General features: G+C 35.7%; 1 long non-coding RNA gene across 1 annotated transcript in view; it reads left to right on the forward strand.

The window, feature by feature from the left end:
• LOC140329231 (uncharacterized) overlaps positions 1 to 9,341 on the forward strand; it is a 55,631-nt gene extending 46,290 nt beyond the window's left edge. The window contains exon 3 of the long non-coding RNA XR_011920441.1: positions 8,715 to 9,341. This is a non-coding gene — a long non-coding RNA (uncharacterized lncRNA). The remainder of the gene's footprint in view (positions 1 to 8,714) is intronic.
• Positions 9,342 to 9,984: the final 643 nt, after the last annotated feature.

Below are 9,984 nucleotides of genomic sequence, written 5' to 3' on the forward strand. Positions count from 1 at the left end.
TTTTGTCCCACTCCAAGTTACACAGGCCTGCAATGTAATTTTTTCCAAAGTTTTCATCAGATCCCTTATTTTTTGCGGAGCTGAATTTAAAAATGACATCCATTTTTTCCCATCATCTAAGGTTTTCCCACAAATCACCATATTCCATAATCTTTAATATCAGATAGTTTTAATTAGAGATCCAATCTATAAAGTCTTATCACAGTGCTGCAGTACCAAGTTCTGTAGATTACCAACCTAGATTACATTGTATAGGTCATAGATCTAGTGGGTACTACCAATCCCAGCAACCCACACTGATGTCTTTAATATCTCTTTGTAATGTTCTCTGTCCTCTCTGTGGAAAGTCACAGCATTTGCCATTAGCAACTATCTTGCCTTCTTATGATGACAAACCCTAATAGGTCCTACCGATTTTAAATTTCTTTTTCTGTAGAAATACAATGTTTCTTGCCAGTCTAAGAAAACAAGCAGCAGCATGTCCCGTACCTTCAGCTTCAGCCACTCACTTCTCCAGTTTTGGCTAATGGAGTCCCATATCCAACTCTGCCTCATCAGTCATACATTTCAAAGTTGCAGCCATACTTTTCTCAATAGCCAGTCTCCATTGGTCATTCATGTCTGTTCTGTTTTGTGATTTCCCTTGTGCGTAAAAATGTTTCTAGGTACTTTTTATTAAATGGCCAAAAAGGTAGAGGACATTCCAGTCAAGAGTGTTTGGGAAGAATGTGTGTCAGTATGATCTGATCTTGTGTTTTCATAGTGACATTCTCTGGTGACAAAGTATGAGTCTGTTGACATGATCAAAAGGCATGGCTGCCTCTGATGTTTGTCTTTAGCTACATGGTTTAGGTCTATTCAATTGGTCTGGCTTTATGTTTGACTGCGGCTTCATTGTTAGGTCCCAGAGATATAGTCTGCCGATGATGTTTGCCTTTGGCTAAATGGTTTAGGTCCAGTGACATAAACTGGCACTGTTGTTGTAATCTACCTCTGGTGTCTTATGTCTATTCTTGTCTGTTTTTAGCTGAGGTGATTTATTCACTGACCAGCATGTTCTGGTTTTGCTGAATTTGCAAAAATATTCCTTTTTCTTTGAACCCTAATAACATGATATTTATTTTCACTGCAAAAGACAGAAAAGATGACAGTATGCCATAACTGATACAACTTATTTTATAGTTCATTGAAGTTGTAAGTTAAGTCTGATTCAAAAGATTTCCCTGTTTAATCCAGTTAAGCAAAAAAATATGCATTTTTAAACAGTACCTCGGTGTGTATTAACTTCTAAAACAGCAGTCTGGAAGAGAGAAACCCGCATAAGCCATTCAGGCTTTACTATATTGCACAGTTCTCTGAATCAAACAGAGTTTATGGATTGGAGGAGAAAACACAGAAATTACTTCATGAGTTGTTTTTTTCGTTACTATTCAGTCACAGACTAGTCCAGCAGACCTGGACTCAAAGTTTAGATTTTCTATCTATAGTTAACATTTAGATGTTGTGATGAATTAGCATCCTGAAAGTGTACCTTCTGTTTGAATTACCACTAAATTATTAGTATACTAGACATTTCTACGCTATAGCCTAAAAGCTGTAATTCTGGGATCAATTCAAAACAGAATCATTTAAGTCAATGCTGACACTTGCTGCTAGTCTCAAAAAATTTGGATTACAATTTTTTTTTAATTAGGGAAGTCAGTAATGAGCTGCTCACCATTCTTGCTGGAGAGTAAGCTGTACTAGAGAACATGCAATTTGAGGATCTCCCTGATTCTGCTTTATTCATTCTATGGATCTGTACCATCTTGACCTCTACTGCTGATCCATATTCATTACCTTACCGATATTTAGATCACCATTCTTCACGGATGCTGCTCTGATAGCAGGAAAAAAGCTCTTCCTTAACCAAGACAGCTTGCCTCCAGCTCTTTGGTGGCTACAGCAAGCTTACTGATCATTTTCCAATCCTTGTACCCCCAGAGGTTCTTTCTTGCGTACCTATGTCCTGGGGGCAACAGAGTGCAGGGACAACACAACAAGCTTACCGATTGGGGAATCGCATCTGGTTAAGGATCGGCATTGGACCCAGGCCTTGCATTTATCACAGTCAAGCACCAACATTACCCACCACTGAACAGTTTGAACATGGCAAAAAATTAAACTCATAGGAATAAAAGTGAGGATCGTTTTTAATGCCTTCTTTCCTAATTATGAGGGTTTTTTTCCAGCTAAATTCACCTATTGCTTCTCTGTCTTTTTCTACTTTGCATGGTTGGCACAAGAAATGGGGAAAAGCTTTTATATTTTAATAACGCTGGTCAACAAACATTTTCTTGCAAAACAGATTAAAGCCATTTTAGGTTATTTTTGATGCACAGATTACAAATATGATGTTTGTTTTGCTGGATTAGCTCTAGTTTTTGAAAAAATGACTTCAATATTAACCTCATTGAATACTAGTGAAACATGAAAATCAAGCAAAATTAAACTAGATATGCCTACGTATACAAATTTAAAATTTTAAAATACTTAACATCAATATATTCTATATTCAGTATATTTACAGAACTAATCACAAAGAAATCATTGAAAAACTCCATTTGTATTATTTCCTTTTATGGTGATGATCAGGACAATCACGGTAAAGGCTGCAGCAGTAGTCTGCCATCATATGTTTATCCCATCTGCCCTGATACCTTTCTTCCATCACCTTTATATCTTGATAGAACCTCTCCCCTTGTTCCTCACTGAAATCGCCAAGGTTTAACAATGTTCCCTGCACCTTTTTTCATGTTTTCCCTTGGAGGCCATGTCACATTTTTTCAGTGATCCTGCTTTGTTCTACTATCCGACAATCAGATGAAACATGAGTACTTTGTGTATCCACTTTGCTGTCCAAGTAGGAAGTTCACCATTTTTAAATCAACACCAATCATGGACCATTGGTGTTCATGATAGCAAAGCTTTTCTAGGACCATTTTGATATATTCATATTCTTCTTTAAGTTCTGTTGAATGACCAATTGAAATTGATGCATAGTAGTTGTCATTATGCCGTAAAACAGATTTCAAACTTTGAGTGGAGCGGTCTGAAACGCCGCCAGTCTTCTGCTCGGTATTCTGGTAATCCCATAGGGGCAAGTAGTCCAGGGATGTTACAACAGTACACAAAGTTTCCATCCTCACTGAAATATGGTAGGAGTGTCACCTTTCTTGTCCTATAAACCGTTATTTTAACTTCCGGTCTCTGACAGTTCTGGATGCTGGATGCTTAGCCTGGATGCTAAAAGTTCAGATGCTTATTTTGACTTAGTGATGAAACACTTCCTTCATATTCACTTCCACTGCTAACTCCTGGATTACACTCCAGACCCTGTATATCCTCCATGTTGGATACAGGAATATCAGGGAGTGTACTGAACACTGGTATGGGAACATCAGCACCATGCGGCACAGGTCGTCTTGCTGATTCCAAATCTGACACTTTACACAAGTTTTGCATACCATATGGGGAGCACAATACTTATCTTAATCCCTCAGTTTAATACCAAAATATGCAAGATATGCTTGTTTCACAAATTCTGTAATGTTTCTTCTCTGTTTTTGCTGAGAATATTCACCACAAATGTAGGAAAATACATTAGGGTCATTAAAACAACTTCTTCGTGAAGAACTCCTATTTCTGTTAAAAAAGAAAATATATGATTAAAAAGAAGGCAAATGAAAGTTTAATGAATATAATGCTACATTTAATTTATAAATTTGCTAAACATCGGTGTAAATAAAGATCGATAATGATATGCTGTGTTGTTGGTAAAATCGACTATTCCGATTCCTGTATCACAAGAACTAGAGCCAATTCAATGAAACTGATTTCATTTCTGAATTCAGCAGACCTGAAATACAATAAATTTATTGAAAAATCCTTGGCAAGTGAAAAAAATGTGTTGTGAGCTGTGTAATGGAAAAATAATAGAATAATAAAATAAAAATAAAAGGGAGCTGGGTTTAAAAGGTTGGTAAATTTGGTTAGCAATAACAACTAACAGAAAAGAATAGAGCCAAACAGAATAGGTGGTGACGATATATATATATATACATTTTTTTCTAAAGAATAGATTAGAACAGAAGCTGTTTCCTTTAGGGCCCTCTACATTTATTAAAACTAGTAAGCAAGAAAATTCAGTTCGATGGCAAAATCAGAAACTTTGCAAAATTGTGAACTTGACATTTGCAGGCTAATGCTACTATTAAAAAATCTGGGTCTTTTTATGTATCTTTAATGAAAACATTTTAAAATACACAAATCCAAAAAAATAACACGCAAGAATGATGCCTTAAAGCTATATACTATATTTTAAAAGTGGGATCTGTACAGACAGTCCCCGTGACATTGTATATCAGCACAAATTTGCCAGAGAATTTTTTTTTGTTTTGTTTTAAAATTAGCATGGATTTCATACTGCAAAAGCAGCCCAATCCAATTCACTGAGGTTAAAAAAAGCAAACAAACTTTTTTTTTTTTTCAGTTACTGTGAGCTGAGACTTTTTTTTATCAAGTGATTTTAACTGGTGCTTACTTTGTACAAGTTTGCTGTGGCAAAACAGTTTACCGGTAAATTATATGAACTTTCTTTTTCTCAATGTGCAGAAGCCCTGTCCCTCCTTCAGCGCTTGTCTGACTTTTTTTGAGCAATCAGAAGTATGCTTAACTCATATTGATGGGGAACAATTTTGACCTATTTTTTTGTTGACTTAAATTTTCAAGCCTTTTTACACTAAAATAGGTATGCTGATTCTTATATCACGTCAGGTTTTTTCTCTACCGCTTATAATAATGCAAATAATGTAGTGTGGATTTGTATAGGATATTTTTCGGTATGTGCTCAGTTTGAATATCCTAGCTGTTTGACAGACTTACTTTAAGTATTGAGTTTATGTATAGGTTGTAACGAGTTTATGTATAGGTTGTATCAAATCAACAGATTCTTTAAACTTTTACCTAAACTGTACACACTTTTGAAAGGCACATACCACTGCCTTGAAACTGTACAATTCTGTAAAATAAAAGTAATTTGTATATCTATGTGATAAAGTGTAATTTCCAGTAAATAAAGTTTAAAAGCTCTATTTTAAATTAGGCTGCCAGAGCGCCACAAGGCTCATAAAACCAGACATGCACCATTTTCGTTAACGCAACATACCAGAATGTACAGAACATTCACATCATTACGTTTTGGTGAACTACATTGCAATACATTCCAGTGTAATGTCTAGGTGCGGGGTCATTAAAAAAAAAAATCTTTGCAAATCACTGCTTTGTGTTTCATAACTTACAATGCACACTTTCAGAACATGTATATGCAACATACTAGTGTGAACAAATCCTAAGAACATCCCATGTAACATTATAACAGCTATATACTGAAGACATGCAACTGTGTTGCTTATAGCACAGTCAGTTTATTTTTCATGCCTCTGCATATATTATTTCCCAGAGTGTTTACTGCTAAAGTTGGGGGCATAAATGGATGATATCCTAAAATATTACTGGGAGCATTCATATATGTTTCCTAAATGCCACCATTAATGTAAAAATGTAGCATATACAAACATTTCCTTTTTAACAATGGAAGATTTTAGCTTGGAAATATTTGTGTCACAATGTGTTTATCCTAAACCTAATTCAGGATGTTTTTTTTTGTAATATCTTGCTAGGAGAAACTTTAGCTAGGCTATTAAAAAAGGTGCATTGCTGAGATATTTCTCATATATTTCCAGACTAATGGCTAGTTCATTATCTTCCTCCTATGCTGCAGAAAAGAAAACTCATAAAATGGTGCCCTCAAGTGATTAAATAAACTGAATTTTAATAAGTGACCAGGTAGTTAGGAGTTTGCGATATCTGCTCATGTATGCAGCACTGTAGCCAAATAAACAGCTAAATAATAGTTGAATCATTAAAAAATATACTTCTAAAGAGCTGTAATTTACTGTCTAACATCTTGACTTTCACACCTTAAATATGATATCATAATGAATTATTATTTGAGACCATTCTGTGCAGCTTTAAAATAATACTAAGCATGTTTATTTAATACGTGTAAAGTAGATTAGGGAGAACTATCTGTATGTGCAAGTAAAATGTTTAGCATTATTTATAAGTTAAACATTTTATTATCAAGCCTTCATCTTAATAGTGGGTATTTTTTTAAACAATATGCTTTCTTTGTGAGATCTGAAAACAACAAATTGTAGCTGAAAAACCAATCAGTTAAAATAATGCATTATATCTTATTGAGTTTAATCCAATATATATGTCATCTAAATGTGACATTTGTTGGACTATTTAAAACCAAAGGGGTAAAGTGGAACTATAGTCATAATTTCACTGCTGTTTATATTGATAATCATAATACTTTGATTTATGTTGCATACTTTTATGGTATGGTTATGATGGTAGAATCCCCATAAAATGTTCATCACCCAACCAGTGGTACATAGAGACTCTTCGGGATAATACATGAGAACTCCTAAGCTGCCCAGAAATCTCCAGAGGTCAAGTCTTGGACCACTAGAGAAGTAATGGCTGGGGGGGGGCATGTGGCACACTGACAGAAGGAGCCCAGTAAATTGTAGTCACATGACTGCAAAACAGTTCTCTCTCTTTAGCACTATATTGTAATCCTTGCAGTGGCCATGGGCAATTCTGTACTATATTTACCACAATCCCTCAAAAAAATCTGCATATGTGAACATCTACTGCAATAGAGTTGTACTGAGAACATCTGGAGCTTCCAGCAATGGTGGCACAACACTTACTGGGAGCAGCTAATTACTAATATTGTAATAAATTTTATAGCACCTTTAGGTGAAGTTCAGTCCTGACAAGGAACATAGGTAAAGTTTAAAAGTTCTCCCTCCGGACCAAACTTAGTAAAGCTCTCCAGGACTGGCGAAGATAGAGTAATATGGGTGATCCAGCAAACCTGAAATGAATTTGGTCCAGGATTGTGGACATTTGCCAAAAAGCAAATGATTTTAAGAAATCCATTCCAGGTTTGCTGTGTCACCTAGGTTCTTCCATAATAATCTTCCTAGAAATCTGGTCCTAGAAAGCTTTAATTATTCAGACACATTGTTTACATGCTGGTGCTCTATTTTAATTCTAGAAAGTATACTGGGGTCTATTTATTATTGTTACTGCCAAGGTGCACCCAACATATTCCCAAGATTCTTCCTTTGAACCCAGGGTTTTATTTTTAAAATTCACTGTTTTTATTAATGAGGTTTTTACTTATCAAACAATTACCAATGTTAAAATATCATCACATGCAAATATGTAACCTTTGTTCTTTAAAAGGAAAACTGCTTTATTGTACCATCAAACCTATTTATTACATCAAACCATTATTCCAATGGAAAAATGAAAAATGTGTTGACCATTTGCAAGAAATTCATCCAATTAAAATTTCAAGTTATTCACTGGGTTTGGATTGGCCAGTTTTGTCCTAAAGTGATATATGGTGCGTAGACTATGAGCTTGACAATATGACATGCTGGTGAACCTCCTCTAAATGTATATCTTAGGTGTGTTTAGAAGTTAATTTGTGGGCTTTGACTGATGTTGTTTGAGAATGGCTTGTTTCCTTCCTACTCTTGAAGTTCAGTTATTGCTGGAAGTTAGAGACAAGAACGAGGAGTCAAAGAGCTTTCTCAAAGACTCACGCAACCAGTTTTTATTTAGTATTTTCTATTTGATTCTCTGCTGCTGAGCATGATGTAGGATCTGCTCTAATACCGTGTTTCCCCAATGATAAGGCATCCCCATCAATTAAGCCACCCCCCGATTTTTGCTCAATTAAAATAAAGCACCCCCCGCAAATAAGATATCCTCTGATACCTGATACCGTGTGCCTCTGTGTGACTCCTCGATGCTGGCTGCAGTGCAGAGTGAAACTGAAAGTAACTTCAAAGGACAAGCAAGCTGCTGATCCCTGCCCTAACGGAGTCTGTTACCCGGCCGTAGAAGCCAAAAAAAAGTGAGTCAGTGATCAGAAGGGGACAATGAATGGCACATACGGTAGTGATCAGAAAGGGGACAATCAATGGCACATGAGTGATCAGAAAGGGGACAATCAATGGCACATGAGTGATCAGAAAGGGGACGATCAATGGCACATGAGTGATCAGAAGGCGACAATGAATGGCACAGAGTGATCAGAAGGGGACAATCAATGGCACATGAGTGATCAGAAGGGGACAATCAATGGCACATGAGTCATCAGAAGGGGACAATGAATGGCACAGAGTGATCAGAAGGGGACAATGAATGGCACATGAATGATTTTCAACAATAAATGTGTACTGTAGTCTTCTTCATGGAAAAATAAGACATCCCCCTGAAAAAAAGACCTAGGGCATATTTTGGCATTTCAAAAATATAAGACAGTGCCTTATTATAGGGGAAACGGGGTATATAGAGAGGATTCTAGTGCCCCTTCATTTTGTTATCAATTACCGCTTCTAGAAACAACTTATGTTTTTTTGTATAAGCCAAATCAACCTAGCCCAGATGTCACGAAAACTACATGCAGGGTTTTTTACAGCTTCTGCTAATCAAATTTGCATATTAACCTCCCAAAATGTTAAGTAAGCACTATATAGGTGTTATTGGGAAAACTAATTACATTTTTGTCCTTTATTTTTCAGGAGTGTTAGGATACGGCCTCCATGCAGATGAATACTATAACTGGGCACACCAAAAGATAGGATCTTTCATGGAGCAATGCTTCAGCCTACTAAAGACAAGACAGTCTATGCTTGGCAGGCTGAAAATAGTCAAAACCTCCTTTCAGAATCACTGATCTTTTCATGTTCTGTGCCATGTTGTATGATCTGGTCATCAAACATGATATTTAGGCCGGGCAAAAGAAACTGGAAAAGTAACATCATGTCTTTTTGCCCAGTCCAAAGCACAGCTGAGGCAGGAAATAGAAAGATGACTCTGGCATGAAGTAAACATTTCATTCAATACTAGGTGATTTATTAGCAAACTCAAATACCTGAAAATATGTCTAATGTACTTTTGTAATATTTGTCTTTGCAAGATTTGTGATATTCACCAATCTGCTACATGGTCTGCATAACTAATAAAGTGAATGTTATATTTGTATCTCATAAGATCCCATATTTTCCTTGAATACTGTCAACATCCCTAGTTATAAACTAAGTAAAATTTCATCCATAAAAAAAGGACATTTTTTTTTGTTATGGATGAACTTTTTTTCAAACAATTGCAATAAAGTCGGTTTTTATGAAAAAATAACTGTTATGAAAGTCCCACCTGGTGTGTCTCTCTGTTCTTGAATACAGTGAATGTTGTCAGAAACTGATGGGTGAATCCTGTGGAGTCTTTGGGGAAAAAAAATTCAGGGAATCTTTATTAAATGTAACCCAGTATGTTTTCCTGTAAATCTGTGTTAGGGATTTTAGATGGTTAAGGTTTTGATGTTAATGCTTCAATGTTCTCTGTATATCACCATAGATCATATAACAGTTATGCAAGTCATAATCAGCCTACAAACTCTAAAGCGAGAGGATATAACTATAATATGTATGTGGTCCAAACTCATTGTCTATGTAATTTTTATTCTACCATTGACTAGTTTCACACTTTTGCACCTTTTATTGAAAATCAATGTAACCAAACGAAAACACATATAGGCAAACATTATGCATGTTGATGTGCATTGATGTGTGTTATGCTGCTTGTTAAGATGTGAAGTAAAATGCATTATAACACATAATAAAATACACAAGAATGTGTGTCAACATTTGTTGACACATCACACACATCTGGAAACTCACCAAAATAAATAGGTGTGAATAGGCTCTAATTGAAGATGGGAAGGGTAGTATACTAAAGAACGATTTCGATATGGAGGATATTTCATGGATAATATTGCCCAGTTAGGGCATA

The sequence above is a fragment of the Pyxicephalus adspersus genome, chromosome 4, assembly GCF_032062135.1.
Source record: "Pyxicephalus adspersus chromosome 4, UCB_Pads_2.0, whole genome shotgun sequence".
Lineage (NCBI taxonomy): Eukaryota > Metazoa > Chordata > Amphibia > Anura > Pyxicephalidae > Pyxicephalus > Pyxicephalus adspersus.